The following is a 20098-nucleotide window of genomic DNA, read 5'->3' as shown; positions in this document are numbered from 1 at the left end:
CTGCATTATTAAGTAGCCCTGATACTTGGACCATACGATCTGGCAGACCCAATACTATTAGAGCTATCAGTGACAATGAAACATGCCTTGTAGAGTTCAATGAAATACTAACATGGAAGACCTCTCATGCTCCTGAGCAAGACTCTGCCATCTTTAGTGGAGAATTTTGAAAATCACATATATATGTGAAATATCCATGAGCTCATGTTCATTATGATACTATGAAAAATTATCAGTCCCCACTGGAATTTGTTGGTGATAGACTCATTATTCTGAAAATTAATAAAGGGAAAAATAAAGTATTTATCCTGCCTTTTCTAATCAAATTTGATTCCAAGAAAGCCAACTAGATGATAAGGCAGTTTTATTTTAACAGAAAATTCTGGCTAATAAATGGAGCAGGGATAATCGCAATAGAAATACACCACTCGGCAATACCTAGTAAAACAATGATAAAGGATGTAGGTAAAAACTATTAATGGATGCTGAAACCATGACATAATACTGATGGAGAAATTGATAATGATGGGATATGGTTAACAGCACCTTAATATTAAAAGTAGGACAAACAGATCTTATATACATCATGTGATTTGATAAAGAGTACAGTAGCACCTATAATACATTCTTTTCATTTTTTGACGAAGATTAGCCCTGAGCTAACAACTGCTGCCAATCCTCCTCTCTTTGCTCAGGAAGATTGGTCCTGAGCTAACATCCATGCCCATCTTTCTCTACTTTATATGTGAGATTCGTGCCAGAGCATGGCTTGATGAGCAGTGTGTAGGTCTACGCCCGGGATCCAAACCAGCAAACCCTGAGCTGCTGCAGCAGAGCGTGCAAACTTAACCACTGCACCACCAGGCCAGCCCCTAAAATATTCTTGCCAAAAAAGATTAAACAAGATCCTGATTCAAATCAACCATCCATTTTATAGGAAGCACAGGGTTAGAGGAATAAGTTAATATACCATGCCAAAGCGACCAGCCATTCCCAGACAGTGAGATATTCTACAGTAAGAATGACCTGGTTTCTCAATTAAATTATGTGTACATACATACACACATACAGTCCCCTAGAATACAAAAAGAAGCAGACTTTGAAACAATATAAAATGCAGTGTGGCAATACATGGAATTTGTATGATTTGTGTGATTTGAGCAAACCAATTACAAAATTCATCTTTGAAACAGTTGGGGAATTTTTAATATAGACTAGGTACTAGATAATAATTATTTATTATCCATTCATTTTAGTATGATAATTACTATTTATGAATAAAATTTTACCATTATTAGGGAAAAGATAAGAAGGATTATGAATGAGGTGATTTGACTTGTTTTGACATACTCCCAACAAAACAGGTGTATCTTACAGATAAAGCTGGCAAAAGGTGAAGAATTGTTGAAACTGTGGGAATGGCATATGAGACTTCTCCTACTCATGTACATGTTTATCAATGTCTCAAATACAAAGTAAAGGGGAAAAAATCCCTTGCTGATTTGAAAGACTAACATGTAAAGAAAAAGATTAATTTATTAGTATTTTAAAAGTATAAAATAGGTTCACATTCTCTAACATTTACAGCAGATTGAAAATCTACTGTTTGTTAACAGTAACAATCAATGATGTGAGTATCAAACTAGGATGAGTGGAGGAACATACAAATATATTGGCCTTAAAAATGTGAGTACATTTTCTTAAAGTGTGTCTTCTACAGGCAAAAAAAATCTACAAATGTTGCTACATGGCTAAATGGAAGATCCTCCATTGTGTACCAGTCAGAGACTTACCAGTTTTTGAAATTGCAGGAGTCTTCACATCTCCTATCTTATACATCCGTCAGTTCAATCTTTCGTTTAACTTTAAAGTTTGGGATTTTACTGAAATTAACTGGATAGTGTGCCTGCCTTGTTATCCACTCTTCTCACTCCCACCCATGGGTTTTCACATCCTCATATCTCCTTATCTACATCAGCAAATCCCATAAACAAGTGTCAGCAGAAACTGCAGGAGTGATTTCTCAACATCCCTGCTGATTAGGCAGAAATCAGCCTGATTCTTACATCGTTCTTATCAAAATGAGAAAGGTCATGCTAAACACACTCTGCTTAAAAGTCTTGAGTCAGAAACTGAAAATGTAGGTCACACTCTCAGAAATGTGTAAAGTAGTTTCCAAATGGCTCTGTAGATTTAAATTGCCTTGAATCTAATTCTGACAAACTACTTAATGGCATTTAAAAAATTCTGTTCACCTTCTGAATGGCCTTGGTCTTAGGGTTCCTGGGTGCCCTAAGGCTGGCAGGATACCTTCCAAAGGCATCAATTGTAGCCTTTGATTTGTACACACAGGAGACCAATTACCCAAGTTCCTCCTTCTGTTTCTGCTCAGCCAATGAATTTAAGGAAATCTGAGCTCAGCACCCCTTCTTAAAGATGTCTTCAGCTGTACCATGCCTGCTGGTCCTTTGCTTACTCCAATGGCATTCCCTTTCACCGAGACGCTGAATTGCAATACATAAGATGCAGCTTGGTTGCAGCCTCTGACCTGCTCCATTGTCATTTCAACGCACTTGTCACCTCAGTATTCCTCACAAGCATAGAAAAAGGCACACCCCTAGACTAATGCATAGATAGAACAGTGCTGGCCATGTTTTCCAGGGTGTGGTAATGATTCCACACATGACTGCTTTTGGTGTCTTCGGATTCACACAACTGCTTTAAATTCTAGTGGACGTGTGGTTCATTGAAGTGGACCTTCCTTTTTGTGGCTGTAGGATGCTCAATAAATAAAAAGCAAAATATCTGTAGCGGCTTGAGTTAATGAAAGGAATCTACACAATATTCATAGTAAATGAATTGGTGAGAAGCAACAACTCTGTATCTTATTCTAGTCTTTAAATTTCAATAGCCTGGGACAAGAAGGCAGCAGCAACTAGGAACATAAGCACATTGCCAGGAGGACAAAACATACTTTGGGTCTTTTAAATGCTCCTGTGTGTATCTCTCACCTGTCCAAACATTCCTATTCCTCTTTAGAATGCCAGGCTAACTCTCCTTCAGACAATCTCAACTTGAACAGTGCAATTGAATCAGAAAAGAACAATTGCCAATCAACACTGAATATTATGTGATAATACAGACAGCAAAATGCTTAAATTTATGATACTTCAAAATTTCTATGGATTAAATAGCACATAGCTAGTCGTGGGTGGTGTGTGGAACTATGTAAATATAGATGAAATTGTGATAACACAAGAACAATAACTAGAGAGAAGAGAGGAGATAAAGTGCTGAAACGCCCCAGTAATTTATTAACACACGAGAGAGAATTTGCCTGAGATTTAAGTGCCAATAACAGTAAATTCTAAGGACAGTGAATCTTCAATTAATTTTCCTCACTTTGAAGGACCTCCAGGCTTACTCAGATCATTAGAGTGCTTTATATGCCCTAAACAAGAAACCCTACTGACGTTTGTGTTTATTTTTATTTTTTTATTGCAGTAACGTTGGATTATCACATTACATAAGTTTCAGGTGTACGTCATAATATATTTCGAATTCTGTGTAGGTTATATCATGTTCAGAGCCCAAAGCCTAGTTACAATCCATCACCACACTTGTGTACCTAATTACCCCTTTCACCCTCCTCCCTTCCAATCCAATCTCTGTTTCCATGTGTTTGTCGTTGTTTTTATCTTCTATTCATGAGTGAGATCGTACAGTATTTGACTTTCTCCCTCTGAATTATATCACTTAGCATGATACCCTCGAGGTCTGTCCATGTTGTCATAAATGGCCAGATTTAATCATTTCTTATGGTTGAGTAGTATTCCATTGTGTATATACACCACATCTTCTTTATCCATTCATCCCTTGAGGGGCACCTAGGTTGCTTCCAAGTCTTGGCAATTGTGAGTAATGCTGAGATGAACATAGGGGTGCATGTATCTTTATGTGTTTGTGTTTTCATGCTCTTTGGATAAACACCCAGTAGTAGAATAGCTGGATCATATGGTAGATGTATTCTTAATTTTCTAAGGAATCTCCATACTGTTTTCCATAGTGGCTGCAGCCCCAATAGCAGTGTACCAGGGTTCCCTTCTCTCCACACCCTCTCCAACATTTGTTTCGTGTCTTGTTAATTATAGCCATTCTGACCAGAGTGAGGTGATATCTCATTGTCCTATTGATTTGCATTTGCCTGAAAGTTAATGTAGTTCAACATCTTTTCATGTGCCTGTTGACCATCTGTATATTTTCTTTGGAGAAATCTCTGCCAAATCTTTTGCCCACTTCTTAATTGGGTTGTTGGTTTTTTTGTTGTTGAGAAGTATGAATTCTTTGTATATTTTGGATATTAACCCTTCTCTGATATATGATTTGTAAATATAATTTCAAAATTGTTAGGTTGTCTTTCCATTTTGTTGATGGTTTCCTTTGCTATACAGGAGCTTTTTAAGTTTGATGTAGTCCCATTTGTTTATGTTCTATTGTTTCCCTTGCCCAGTGAGACATGGTATTTGAAAAATGCTACTAAGACCAATGTCAAAGAGCATACTGCCTATGTTTTCTTCTAGAAGTTTCATAGTTTCAGGTCTTACCTTCAAGTCTTTAACCCATTTTGAGTTGATTTTTGCACATGGTGTAAGATAATAGTCTACTTTCATTCTTTAACATGTGGCTATCTAGTTTTCCCAACACCATTTATTGAAGAGACCCTCCTTTCTCCATTGTATGCTCTTGGCTCGCTTGTTGAAAATTAGTTGTCCATAAATGTGTGGGTATATTTGTGGGCTCTCAATTCTGTTGCATTGATCTCTGTGTCTGTTTTTGTGCCAGTACCATGCTGTTTGTTTACCATAGCTTTGCAGGATATTTTGAAATCGGGGAATGCTTGGTTCTTTTTCCTCAGGATTCCTTTGGCTATTCAGGGTCTTTCATTGCTCCATATAAATTTTAGGATTCTTTGTTCTATTTCTGTGAAAAATGTTGTTGAAACTTTGATAGGGACTGTGTTGAATCTGTAGATTGCTTTAGGAAGTATGGACATTTTAACTATGTTAATTCTTCCAATCCAAGAGCACAGAATATCTTTCCATTTCTTTGTGTCATCTAATTTCTTTCAACAATGTTTCAATGTATAGCTCTTTCACCTCTTTGGTTAAGTTTATTCCTAGGTATTTTATTCTTTTTCTTGCAATTATAAATGGGATTGTATTCTTAATTTCTATTTCTGCCACTTTGTGGCTAGTGTATGGAAATGCAACTCATTTTTGTATGTTGATTTTGTATCCTGCAATTTGACTGAACTCATTTGTTATTTCTAAAAGTTTTTATATCCAATTGGCCCTTCTATTTCTTTTGATTGGAGCTTTTAGTCTATTTACATTTAAAGTAGCTATTGATAGATATGTATTTATTGCCATTTTATTTCTTTTTTCTGAGTGTTTTCGTAGTTGTTCTCTGTTCCTTGTTCTTCTCTTGCTCTCTTCCCTTGTGGTTTGATGGCTTTATTTAGTAGTATATTTGATTTCTTTCCTCTTACTTATTTGTTTATATATTAAATGTTTCTGATTTGTGATTACCACCAGGTTCATATATAGTATTCTACATATATAGCAATCTATATTGAGTTGATAGTCTCTTTAGTTGACCTCCTCCTGAAATCTCTACTCCTTTATTCCTCTGCTCCATTTTATGTTTTTGAAATCATATCTACTCTCTTATTTTGTGTGTGCCTATACATTACCCTCTTATCATTGAACTAGGTAATCTTATTACTTTTGTCTTTTAACATTCATAATATCTTCATAGGTGGTTGATCTGCTACTTTTGCTGTATTTTTGCCTTATTAGTGGTTTTATTGCTTGGGGTTTTTTTCCTTTGATAATTTTCATATCCCTATTTGTAGTCTTCTCTTTCCCCTTTAAATAAATCCCTTCAGCATTTCTTGTAGAACTAGGTTCTTCACGATAAACTCCTTTAATTTTTGATTGCCTAGGAAACTCTTTATCTCTCCTCCCATTCTGAATGATAACCTTGCTGGATAGAGTATTCTTGGCTGTAGGTTTTTTCCTTTCAGCACTTTACCTAAGTCATGCCAGTCTCTTGTAGTCTGTAGAGTTTTGGCTGAGAAGTCTCCTGATTAGCTTATGGGATTTCCTTTGTATGTCACTTGTTGCCTTTCTCTTGCAGCTTTTAGGATTCTCTCTTTATCTTTAATTTTGGACATTTTAATTATAGTATGTCTAGTTGTGGGCCTCTTTGGGTTTATCTTATTTGGTGCTCTCTGTAGTTCCTGTACTTGGATGTTTGTTTCCTTCCTTAGGTTAGGAAAGTTTTCAGCTATTATTTCTTCAAATAGATTCTCTGCCCCTTTGTCTCTCTTTTCTCCTTCTGGGACACCTATAATACAAATGTTAGTGCACTTGATATTGTCCCAGAGTTAGCTTAGACTGTTCTCATTTTTTTAACTCTTTATTCTTTTACAAGTTCAGCTTGGGTGATTTCCTCTAGTCTTTCATCCAGCTCACTGATCCATTCTTCTCTATCATCTACTCTGCTATTGAGTCCCTCCAGTGAATTTTTCATTTCCAGTATTGTATTCTTCATTTCTGATTGCTTCTTTTTTATATTTTCCAATTCTTTCCTGACATTCTCACTGTATTCATCCAGTCTTCTTCCAATATTATTGAGCATCTTTATGAGTTTTTGTTTGAACTCTTTCTCAGCTAGATTGCTTATTTCTGCTTCATTTAGTTCTTTTTCTGGGGTTTTGTCCTGTTCCCTTGCTTGGAATGTATTCCTCTGCCACCTCATATCTATGTTTTAGGTGAGTCAGCTATGTCTCCTGATCTTGGAGAAGTGACCTTATATAAGAGACACCTTTTGAGGCCCAGCAGTGTGCTTCCCTCTCGTCACCAGTCCAAATGTCCCAGGAGTGACCCCTGTGTGGGCTACTTGTGTTCTGCTGCAGCAAGGTTGCTCTTACTGCAAGTACCCAGGGAGTGTAGGCTTTCCCTCTCTGGCCAGCTTTTTGTAGACTGGGTTTGGGTTGCCCCAGTACTGTTGGCTACAAGATCTAATAACACACTCCTGTTGCAGTTTTCCTGTTAAATGAGTAGGCACCCAATGTAGTTGGTTCCTAGGCTCAGAAGCTTACAGTTGCTATAGGCCTCAGGCCTGCAAGCCTCTTGTCAGTTTTCTCAGGATTGCAGCTGAATGGGGCTGGCCCTGGGCATGTGAGCACCCAATTGTTTTAGGATTTGGAAGGTGGAGCTGATCCCCCTTTTGGCTGTTTGTGAAGCACAGGTCTTCTGCTACTGATAAACCCCACCCCCCTCAGGTCCACACACACCATCAACACAGTCTTGGCCCATGCACACATCCCTACCCCCTGGAGCAGACTCTGTCGCTCCACTACAGAGGCCTCCACCAATGCCCCAGAGAGCTCAACTGGTCCTCAAAGAGGACCTGCCCCACAGAGGTGGACACACTTGCCTGCCTGTGGAAGATACAGGCACCCAGTACATGCAGGCTGAAAAGTTGTCTGAGGTCTTGCTCTTAGGTGAGGCCAGTCCCTAGGGCAGGTTGCCTACCATAGCTGAGCTGGCCTAAGTTGGGCTCTACTGGGTGTGGCAGACTCCTGGGCTAACAGGCCATGGGAATAACTCCAATGGTGTCTGCCAGCATCTGTGTCAGCACGCCTGTACTAGGTCACAACAATTGCAGCCACAAATGTCTCAGTGTCTGGAGAAGTCTCTCCTCTCACCGAGATGCACCCAGAGCCTACCAGGTGAGTCTCTTTTGGACAAAGGACTGTGCACCTTCCTTTCTGTAGATTTTAGGATGCTTTCTGAGACAAGTGAATTTGTGCATGGGCCCTTTAAGAGCTGGCCTTATTCTGCTTACGTAAATAGCTTTTCTGGGGGTATGCTCCATTGTAGTTAGTCGCCAGCGAAGCCAGATAGTATGACGCTCGTCTCAGTTGTGCTGAGTCTGAAGGATGTTTATAGCGGTAACGTGCCCCTGCTCAGTTTCCCACTTCTCCAGGGAAGGCTGTCTGCCTCAGGGTGGCTCCTGCCCAGCTGGCTGTGAAGTTCTGCTGCTCACAAAGGTGGCTTTCTTCTCTCCAGAAGGAATTTCTGCTTATTCCACCTCAGTCAGGACTGTCCCTTGTGGTGGGGGTTCTTTTTATCCAGTTTTCAGTTCTCTCTCCGAGTTAATTTTTCCAAGAATAGTCATAACCTGGTTGTGCCCATGGGAGGAGATGGGCTCAGAGACTGCCTACACCACCTTCTTGACAAGAGCTCCAAACCCTACTGCTGTTAATCGGAAAGAAAGCTGCAGCTGGGAGCCTATAATGACTATGTTCCTATCCAGACTCAGAGGAATTTACCTTTTTCCCCTCAAATTAGTAAATATATTGAAATCTTAAACATTAAAGGAAACACTTTCCCTGATACAGACATTTTTGACTATTTCTTCACAAACAAGTCAACAAAATCCACCACTTAATCTGAAATACTATATTTTTTTGTTTGCTTTTCACTTAGCAGATATATTATTTTTCAAAAGACAAACATTTATAATTATTTAAAAGTTGGCATCCAAGATCCCACAAAATAACATTTGAGTGGATCTCCCCTCCCATTCCTTCTCTCTCTCACAGTGACTCCATACCCCTTGCTCCTTTCTCTTTTTTGACTTTTTGTGTCTGAAATAGTGTCTTTGCCAAAATTCAATGCCACTTCTGAACTCTAACTTATTCTTGGTATGCCTTCTGCTTCTTTGAAGACATTATAAATTTCATCTTATTTTAAAACCACTTCTCTATACCAAATGTCTCCATTCTTCCTAAAAATATTCTTAGTCCCATTTCCAAAAGCACTCTTTCTCTGTTTCCATAAAGCCATGGATCTATTCATCCTACTTCCATCCTTCCTCTCTCAAAAGACTGACTAAGAGATACAGAGCTGTCTCCTCTAATTCAATACTTCATTCCACTTATTCCTCAACACTTTGACATCTGGTTTCATTCACCTTCACACTATCTGTAACTGTATTTATCCCACTGAAGTATCCGTGATCATTTCCCGTGGAGTGATGTCAAGCCACCAATAAGATAAAAATGGCAAATTGTGTTGTAGTATTAACTTTATGTGATGATTTTTTTCTAGGGAAAAGTTATTTTAATTATATAGTTGAATTGGGTTGAATAGCGCCACCAAAAGTCCATGTCTAGCCAGAACCTCAGAATGTGACTTTAAGGTATGGGTCGCTGTATATATAATTAAGATGAGATCATATTAGATTAGGGCAGACCCTAAGTACAAAGACCCAATGTCCAGGAGACACAGATAACAAGGTAATACAGAGATGGAAATCGATTTGAGTAATGTGTTTAGAAGCCAAGGGATACCAAGGATTGCCAGCAACCACCAGAAGCTAGGAGAGGCATGGGATGCTTTCTCCGTTAGAGCATCCAGAAGATAACAATCCCACCAATACCCTGACTTTTAACTGCTTACCACCAGAAATGGGAAGGAATACATTCCCGTTGTGTTAAGCCACACAGTTTGTGATAATTTGTTACAGTTGCCCCAGGAAACTAATATAGTAGTTTTAAAAAAAATTCAGATAAAACAAGAGATGTATTTCTGAGTGGAAATTATTTCACATAATTATTTTTAAAAAATTAATTAAAGAGTAAGACGAAGTATATCATAATATCTCCTCTTTTTTTCCTCCTTACCCCAGGCTCAAATAGCTTTGTTTTCCTCTGCTATATGGGCATTTCAGTGGGAAAATTGAGAAATACTATTCTTTGAAAACTCACCATCAGTCCTAACTGTTACATTCAAGACCTCTTGGTTTTTGATAGCCTCAAAATTTTAGCAACATTCAAAATTATAGACCAATTTATTAAAAACATAAATAAAACTTTCCTTCGTTGTCTTCTCTGACATGGAATAACCTACCTTCACTTCCCACACCTCCCTGAGTTCATATTGGGCTCTTAATTTTCCTCTAATCATTACTAACATGACATTATTTTATAAGTTTATCTTGGTTTCCATTTATTTTCACAGCCTATCATCTATTATTTGAGTTAATCCCAAATATAAATTTCAACAAATCAGTTCTCCAGCCTGTATTTCCAACAGCCCCTCAGCTCTCTTCAGCTACATGTTATGTTGACTCCTTGTACATCATATGTCTCACTTTTGTCATCATGTCCCACAGTGAACTCTTTATCCAACCTTCTTATGTTTCTGACAAACTAGATATTGGACTTCTTATTCCTGTTATGGCAACGGAATTCTAAAGTCATCCAGGCCCAAAGCTTTGTATCATTTCTTACTATATTCCCTCTCCTCTCCTTCTCTCTCTTATATAACAAATAATAAAACAAATATAACATTTATTGATTTCCTTTTTTATAGCAGAAACTGAGCTAGATTCTATTGCATTAGTCATGTTCCCAGCAGGAAACACTTGGTATACCAGAAAAGAGGAATCAAAATGAATAGAATAGAGGGACTTCAGGAGAATTAAAAGAAATGCAAGGATGAGTGGAGCACTGTGGATATGAGTACAGTTGGGAGCTGGCTGTTATCACCCCTAGACCTGAAGGGGCAAGGGCAAATAGCTGTTTCCAGAAGCCACAGAGAGCTGACAGTGAAATGTAGCTGTAAGAGAAGGGTTATAAAACAGGAATGTGACCTTTTATAAAAGGTTCTGCAGTTGGAATCTTTAAGGGCAAATATCTCAGCTTTACTTTCCTCACATCCACTCCAACTAATGTCTTACAAGTATCTCCTATTGGCTGAACCCAACCAGGAAGCAGAATGCAAGGGGGCTTCTTAAAGCAACACAAAGAAGTCAGCTTCTTGGGTCACAGATCAGATGGAAAAGGTCAGAGGATAGTCTTTGGGATAATATATATTTTATTGTCAAACATGTCTAACTTACATTTTTAAAAATACGAGTATAATTTTTACTTGCTTGAAGTGTATGTATCCTACACTCTAATCTCTTTCTAATCTGTACCTTTTCCTTTCAATCAAAGTCCTGAACAGTTCCTGTCTAGGCTTTCTCTGCTGCCTTTTAAAAATTTTCTTGCTGTCTTACCTCTCTCTATTCCAATCCATTTTGAGATGGTGGTTAGACTAATAATCATAAATAATAGCAATAACAAAATATTTTCCCCAATCAAAAATATAGAGGGTTTCTACTCTATCTGTAAAGAACTTGGTAGTCCTCACTCATTCCTACAACAAGAAAAAGCTGAAGAAAGCGAAAAGTAATAGCCTTCTGGGATCCATCAGTGAACTAAGTTTGCAGGGCACACTACCATCATCTGGACAGACAGATGAGTCTAGATCCTCACAGGTAAGATCTGTTTACCAGCAGCAGAGGTGCCTAAAGCCATTAACTGGAAGGAACCCTTAAATGGTTATTTTAATGAATTGCTGGAGACTGAGGTAGACTAACTCAAGAATGAGAAACTCCTGAGGCCCATAGTTTTTGCATCCCCACACTTTTTTGGGTTTTACCTCTAGGAACACCAATGGTTTCTCATTTTAAGGACCCAATAAAAATCCCCTCATAGCTGTATCAAGGTGAGGAGAAGAGTAATCAATGTGAAATACTCAGAGAACATTCTTTATAACGCAGGCCCACTCTCCAGAGAAAAATTTTACCAGTGCCTTATCTCATCTGGAGGAAGGGGGATGTTCTCGCTGAAGCACCACCAAAGACTTCCTGTATCACCCAGTGATGGGGGGAAGAGCTAGAAAAACGCTTGTGAAGGTCATCGCCTAGGAACAAAGGCCCAGTGAAAGATTGATATTTAAGTATAAGATTATAGAATGCTGTTCCTCCTCCACATATTGGCACCACACCAACAGCACTCCAATACTATAACAGTGGATTACTCACCTACAATTCAAGTTATCATAAAACCTCACCTTTAAGTCCTATTTACTTCAGTTCCTATTTCCTGACACAGCATGTCTGGCTTTCAACAACAACAACAAAAATTTCAAGCCATGAGAAAAGACAAGAAAAAACACAGTTTGAACACTTGAAGGAAGCATCAGAATTGACTCAGATATGGCACAGATGCCAGAATGATCAACTGGGAAATTTAGAATAACTATGATTAATATGTGAAGAGCTCTAATGTAGAAGTAGAAGTCATGCAAGAACAGACGGGCAATGTAAGCAGAAACATGGAAAATCTAAGAAAGAAGCGTAAAGAAACACTAAACCCAAAAACACTGTAACATAAATGAAAAATGTCTTTGATGGGCTCATTAGTAGAGTTGACATACCGAACGAAAGAATCAGTGACCTTGAAAATAAGTCTAATAGACACTTCCCAAACTGAAATTCAAGGAGAAAAAAGAATTTTTAAAAATCTCACAAAATAAAGACAAAACATCCAAGAACAGTGGGACAATTTCAAAAGTTTAACATACACATAATTATTTGGAATATCAGAGGGAAAAGAAAGACAGAACAGAGTAGAAGAAATATTTGAATTAATAATAGCTGAGAATGTTGAAAATTTGAGAAGAGTATGCTTTAATCTCTTTTATTTCTTTATCAGAATTATAAAGTATTTACCTTGTTTTTACTTTCAAATAATCTGCATCATCACTAGATTTATCACTTCTTGTTTTTGTTTTATATTTCATTAATTTCTACTCTATATTTAATATTTCACTGTCTATACTTTTTCCTTTTACTAGCATATATTTTTAACTTATCAAAGCCTCCCTTCCAGTGCTATACCATTTCAATTATAATGTAAGAAATATACAATAATATACTTTTCTCTCTCCTCTACAGACAATTGTGTTATTTTTCTCATAATTATTACTTTCAATCTGTTGTAAACCTCACTCTAAATTGTTATTTAAATAATCAATTATTCTTTAAAGAGACTGAAATAATGTTTAAAAATCATATATACTTAAAAAATTTGAGGACAGACACCAAACCAGAGATATCCAGATAGATAAAAGAACATCAAGCAAGATAAATACAAAACTATAAAAAAACCAAAAACTACACTTGAGCATATTTGTTAAACTGAATAATCCCCCAAAAAGATATCCATGTCCTAACGCCTGGAACTTGTGAACGTTACTTTGCATGGCTGAGAAAGAAAGAGAGGAGAGGGGACTTTGCAGATGTGATTACATTAAGGATCTTGACATTGGGCGATTATCCTGAATTATCTGTCTTGGCCTTAAATGCAATCATATATCCTTATAAGAGAAATGCAGAGGCAGACTTGACACAGACAGAAGAGGTGAAGGCAGTGTGACCACCCAGGCAGAAACGGAAGTGCTGAGACCGCAAATCAAGGAATACTGGCACCACTAGAAGGAGCTGGAATCGGGAAGAAACAGACCCCCCTCCTCAGCCTCCAGACCCCCCTTTGGAGCCATGCTAGAACTTTGATTCGTAGACCACTGATGCTGATTTGGGGCTTCTGGCGTCCAGAACTGTGGGAGAATACATTTTGTTGTTTTAAGCCACCAAGTTTATGGTAATTTTTATAGCAGACAGAGGAAACTAATATCATATTCAAACTACAAAGAGAAAACTGCAGGCAGAATATGAGGAAAAGATGAAAATAAACAACATTAAATGTTATGAATAGAAAATACTTAAAACATGGTAACCGTTAATCCAATGATATCAATAGCTACTTAAATGTTAACAGTCTAAATACACCAATTAAAAGAGAGATTGTCAAAGTGGATAACAAAACAAGACCAAACTATACATGGGATACAAGAAAGCTACTTTAAATATAAAGACTCAGATAAGTTAGAAGTCAAAGAATGGAGAATGAGACATCATGCTCATGCTAGCCTAAAGAATGCTCACACAGTTACATTAAACTTCAGACAAAGCAGATTTCTGAGCACAGAATATTATCAGTTTTCAAGAAGCATATTTCATAGTAATAAAGGGGTCCAATATCTAAGAGGATGTAAGAATCCTAAGCATGTCTGCACCTAAAAACAGATCAAAATACATTAGGCAAAAGCTGACAGAAAAATCTCCCACCTAAAACAATCCCAAATAATTTATGTAGATTCCTTGCCCTCAGCAGGTGGGGTGTAACTCTCCACTCCTGAAATATGGCTGCCAACAGCGGCTTTCCTCCCAAAAGTGTAGCTCAGAAAGACAGAAACAAAGGTATTTTACCCTAGAGAGACGTATAAGCACTGCTTCAGCCAGTCTGTCAAGGTTTACATCAGCAGTGATAAGCATGCTGATCATATGTACTGTCACGTCGACAGTATGAGGTGATGACAACGGCCCTTTAGCTCTGCGGTTTTCCTCCCACAGCACATAACCTCAGTCTAACCATGGGCAAAACAGCAGACAAACCCCAACTGACAAACATTCTACAAAGTGCCTGACCATCACTCCTCAAAAATCTTAAGGTCCTCCAAAAAAAGGAAAACCTGAGTAATGTACCACAGCCAGGAAGAGAAAAGGACACACTATGACTAAAAGTATTATAATATTCCAGATGAGATTCTGATACAGTAAAAATTAGGCAAAATTAAAGAATTTAAATATAATGTAGGGTTCAGTTAATAATATGGTGATGTGACTTCATTAGTTTCAGCAAATATAACATATTCAAAGAAGATTTCAATAATAGAGGCATATGTGTGGAGAATACATGGGAAATCTCTATACTATGTTTATAATTTTACTTAAGAAATTATAAAATAAAATGTTTATATAAAAATATTTCCCAGGAAAACATGTATATATAATACCTCATCTTTGTTTATAGAAATCTGGATAAAATTTTTAGTCACATATTTTGGAACTTCTAAAATAAGTTTTCTCAACTCTTAAGCTTGACAATTCCTTTCCATAATAAACTCAGAATACTCAGAACAATAAGAACTGGTTTTTTGAAAAGATAAACAAAATAAACAAATCTTTAGATAGACTCACCATGAAAAAAAAGAGAAGACTCAAATAAATAAAATCAAAAATGAAAGAGGGGACATTACAACTGATATCACAGAAATACAAAGAAGTATAAGAGACTACTATGCATAATTATACTCCAAAAAACTGAAATCTAGAAGAAATGGATAAATTTCTAGAAATATAAAATCCAAGACTGGATCATGAAGAAATAAGAAATCTGGGCAGATCAATTGCTAGTAAGGAAATTGAATCTGTAATCAAAAAGCTTCCAATAAAGAAAATTCCAGGACCAGATGGCTTCATTTGTGAGTTTTACTAAACATTTACATAAGAATTGATGCCAATCCTTCTCAAAGACATCCAAAAAATAGAAGAGTAGAGATCACTTCCAAATTCATTTTCTGAGGCTGGCATTACCTTGACACTCAAGCCAGACAAGGACACTACAAGAAAATTACAGGCCAATGTCCCTGATGAACAGAGATGTAAACCTCCTCAGTAAAATATTAGCAAGCCAAATGCAACAGTACATTAAAAAGATCATACATCATTATCAAGTGGGATTTATTCAAGAGATATAAGGATGGTCAAACATCTGCAAATCAATGTGATACACCACATTAGCAAAATGAAGGATAAAAATCACATAATAGATGCACAAAAAACATTTGTCAAAATTCAACTTTCTTTCATGATAAAAACTCAACAAATTTGGTTAGAGGGAACATACCTCAACATAAAAAAGGCCATATATGATAAGCCCAAAGCTAACATCATAATAAACAGTGAAAAGCTGAAAGCTTTTCCTCTAACATCAGGAATATGACAAGGATGCCTACTCTTGCAACTTTTATTCAACAGAGTACTGGAAGCCCTAGCCAGAGCAATTATACAAGGAAAAGAAATAAAAGGCTTCCAAATCAGAGGAAGAAGTAAAACTGTCTCTATTTGCAGATGACATCATATTATATATATAAAACGCTAAAGATGCCACCAAAACCTGTCAGAACTATTGCATGCATTCAGTAAATTTGCAGGATACAAAAGCACCACATAGATCAGTTTCATTTCGATACACTAGCAACAAACTATCAGAAAGAAATTAAGAAAACAATCCTATTTGCAATAGCATCAAAAAGAATACTTAGGAATAAATTTAGCCATGGATGTAAAAAATCTATACACTGAGAACTATAAGATATTGATGAAACAAATTGAAGAGAGAAAAATAAATGGAAAGATATTCATTCCATGCTCATGGATTGGAAGAATTAATATTACTAAAATGTCCATGATACTGAAAGCAATCCACAGATTTAATGTGATCCCCATCAGAATTCGAATGGATTTTTTCCACAGAAATAAAAGAAACAACCCTAAAATTTGTATGAATAGTCAAAGCAATTTTGAGAAAGAAAACAAAGCTGGAGGCACCATACTTCCTGATTTCAAACTATATTATAAAGTCATAGTAATCAAGACAATATGCTATTGGCATATAAACAGACACATAGATAAAAGGAACAGAATAGAGAGCCCCAGATAAACTCGTCCATCAATAGTAAGTTAACTTTTGACAAAGGAGCCAAGCATACACAATAGAGAAAGAGTAGTCTCTTAATAAATGGTTTTGGCTAAACTAGATAGCTACACACAAAAGAATGAAACAAGACTCCAACTTACACAATACACACAAATCAACTCAAAATAGATTAAATACTTAAATTTAAGACCTGAAACGTTATGACTCCTAGAAGAAAACATAAGAGGTAAACTATGTAACATTGGTCTTAGCAATGATTTCTTGGATTTGACACCAAAACCAAAAGTAAACATGTGGGTCTACATCACAATATATTTCCTCTGCACAGCAACAGAAACCATCAACCAAATGACAAAGCAACCTATGGAGTGGCAAACCACATATCCAACAGGAGGTTAATATCCAAAATGTACAAGGAACTCATACAAGTCAAGAGCAAAAACAAAAACCAAATAACCCTATCGAAAACTGGGTAAAGGACCTGATGGACATTTTTCCAAAGAAGGCATGCAAATGGGCAACAAGTGCATGAAAAGGTGCTCATCATCACTAATCATCAGGGAAATATAAATCAAAACCTCAATGAAATATCTCTTCACATCTATTAATTGCTATTATCAAAAAGATAAGAGATCAAGAGTGACATAAGCATCATGGCAGAGTGAGGTCTTCCCTTGGACTCTCCCCTCTAAGATACAACCAAAAGGACATTCATACACCAATAGAGGACATATACATGTCACAAAAGACATCTGAGGGACCCATGCAGCCATCAACATCACTAATCACCAGGGAGACGCAAATCAAAACTAACTTACATACCATCTTAAACCTGTTAGAATGGCTATAATCACCAAGACAAGAAATAATAAATGTTGGAGAGATTGTGGAGAAAAGGGAACCCTCATACACTGATGGTGGGAATGCAAACTGGTGCAGCCACTATGGAAAACAGTATGGAGATTTCTCAAAAAATTAAAAATAGAAATACCATATGATCTAGCCATCCCACTACTGGATATTTATCCAAAGAACTTGAAATCAACAATTCAAAGAGATTTAGGCATCCCTATGTTCATTGCAGCATTATTCACAATAGCCAAGACATGGAAGGAACCCTAGTGCCCATCGACTGATGATTGGATAAAGAAGATGTGGTATATATATAAATGGAATACTACTCAGCCATAAAAAAAATACATAATCGTCCCAGGTGCAGCCACATGGATGGACCTTAAGGGCATCATGTTAAGCAAATAAGACAGACAAAGAAAGACAAACACCATATGATTTCAGTCATATGTAGAATATGAACAAACTTATGGACAAAGAGAACAGCTAGTGATTACCAGGGGAAAGGGGGAGAGGGTGGGCACAAGAGGTGCCAGGGCACATTTATATGGTGTTTGACAAATATTAATGTACAAGTGAGATTTCACAGTATTATAAACTATTATATCACAATAAAAAATTTAAAAAATAAAATAAAGCAAACCATCATCCAATCCAAAAAAAAAAAAGAGCAAACAAATGCTAGCAATGATGTGGAGAAAAGGGAACCCTCGTACACTGTTGGGGAGAACATAAACTGGTAGTCACTATGGAAAATAGCATGGAGGTCCTTCAAGAAATTAAAAATAAAACTACCATATAATCCCACAATTCCACTTCTGTGTATATCCAAAGGAAACAAAACCATTTTGTATCCCCACACTCATTGCAGCATTATTAACAATAGCCAAGATATGGAAGCAAATTAGGTGTCCATCAATGAATGAAAGGATAGAGAAATGTGGTTTATATATATAATGGAATATTATTTAGCCTTAGAAAAGAATAAAATTATGTCATTTGCAACAACGTGGATGAATCTGGAGGGCATTATGCTAAGTGAAATAACCCAAAGACAAAATACTGCATGGTATAATTTATATGTTGTCTTATAATATATTCAAATTCATACAAACATAGCAGAAAAGTGGTTGCCAGGGGTTAGGGTTTAAGGGGAATAAGAAGAGGTTGGTAAAGGGGTACAAACTGTCAGTTATAAGATGAATAACGTCTGAGGAGATAATGTACAACATGGTAACTATAGTTGATAACACTATCCTATATAACTGAAATATGCTAAGAGAACAGAACTTTAAATGTTCTTACCCAAAATAAAAAGTTACATATATGAGATGATGGATGTGTTAATTAATTTGATGGGAGGAATCTTTTCATAACGTATATGTATATCAAATCATCACACTATAGACTTTAAATATCTTACAATTTTGTCAATTTTACATCAATAAAACTGAAAAAAATTGCTGAAAAATAGAGGATTAAAACTTACCTGGCTACTCACAATTGAGCATGGGAATGTATGTAGTAATTCAAAATAAATGACATAAAATATAATTAAGAAGGATAAGCAATGCTTAATACCAAAAGAACAGAAAAAAAAACTTAAAACCACTCCAAGACATGTTTATATGAAATAAAATAGGACTGTAAATGTTAAGATTGTCAAATTGTTGACATAATTTGAAAGGAACAGTTCTGAGAATTGACCTGCATACCAGTGATGTAATGCACAAATATGTCAGCTTTATGAAATTTTTGCAGCATTCTTTCCTTGGTAGACTAATAACTCAGATCAATATGTGAATTTAACAACCTCACAAAAGGAATAAAGTCTTCTCAAGTACATGGTGAATTTTCAGCAAGGAGAGAATAAGATTATAACAATTTTGGCTAAATGAACGTGAGTCTAAAAGTTAAAAGAAATAAAATGCAAAGGAAATGAAGCTAACTAATTGGGATGAAAAGATGTCATGAATTGTAAATGAGACTTCCTTTGAGGAGCTGACTCACACATGCAAAGCTTTTTATGAAAGCTTGGAATAAAATAGACCATAATTTTACTTATGAAGAAAAGATTCATTTTTTTCTAATGCCATTTAGATAATCATGAAAAGGACAAAGTAATTTCTACATACTTCTTTGAATTGTGAGACTTTGATATTGGAACAAAAATTTGGTTTTGGAAACAATCATGCATTTTAATTTTTCCCTCTTTTATCATAAAGGTAAAGGCAATGGGTTAAGGAGAATATCACATAGAAAAGAAAGAGAAGATGGTTTATAATCTACAGCTATACAGAGAAGTGAGCTCTCATTTTCATCAAATAAAAATATTTCGTTCCAAGCAGTTTTATCCTTTATTGTAGAAAAGAGCATATATATCAACTTTAATAGATTCTCCAGACACAGGGAAGAATCCCTAATCACAGAAAGTGGAGACATTCTTCTTTTCACTTCACCCCATTCCAATTCCCCAATCCTACATATACACACATATTCACACCTGTGTCGGCTTGCGCATGCACAGGTAAACGCTCATGCACAGATTCGTGAAAGATTGGGTCAGAAAAAGCAACTCAGAAAACTGAAGAGACTTTTAACTTAAAATGCAGGTAAAAGGCCAACCTTGCTATTGATTAATGCTTTGACTAATGAAACCCCTGGTTGAAGGACCTGCTACCTCTTCAAATATTAATGCGTAGGTACGTAATAGTGTGC

This window comes from Equus przewalskii, chromosome 32 (assembly GCF_037783145.1).
Source record: "Equus przewalskii isolate Varuska chromosome 32, EquPr2, whole genome shotgun sequence".
In the NCBI taxonomy this organism is placed as follows: Eukaryota; Metazoa; Chordata; class Mammalia; order Perissodactyla; family Equidae; genus Equus; species Equus przewalskii.
This window is presented reverse-complemented; position numbering follows the sequence as displayed.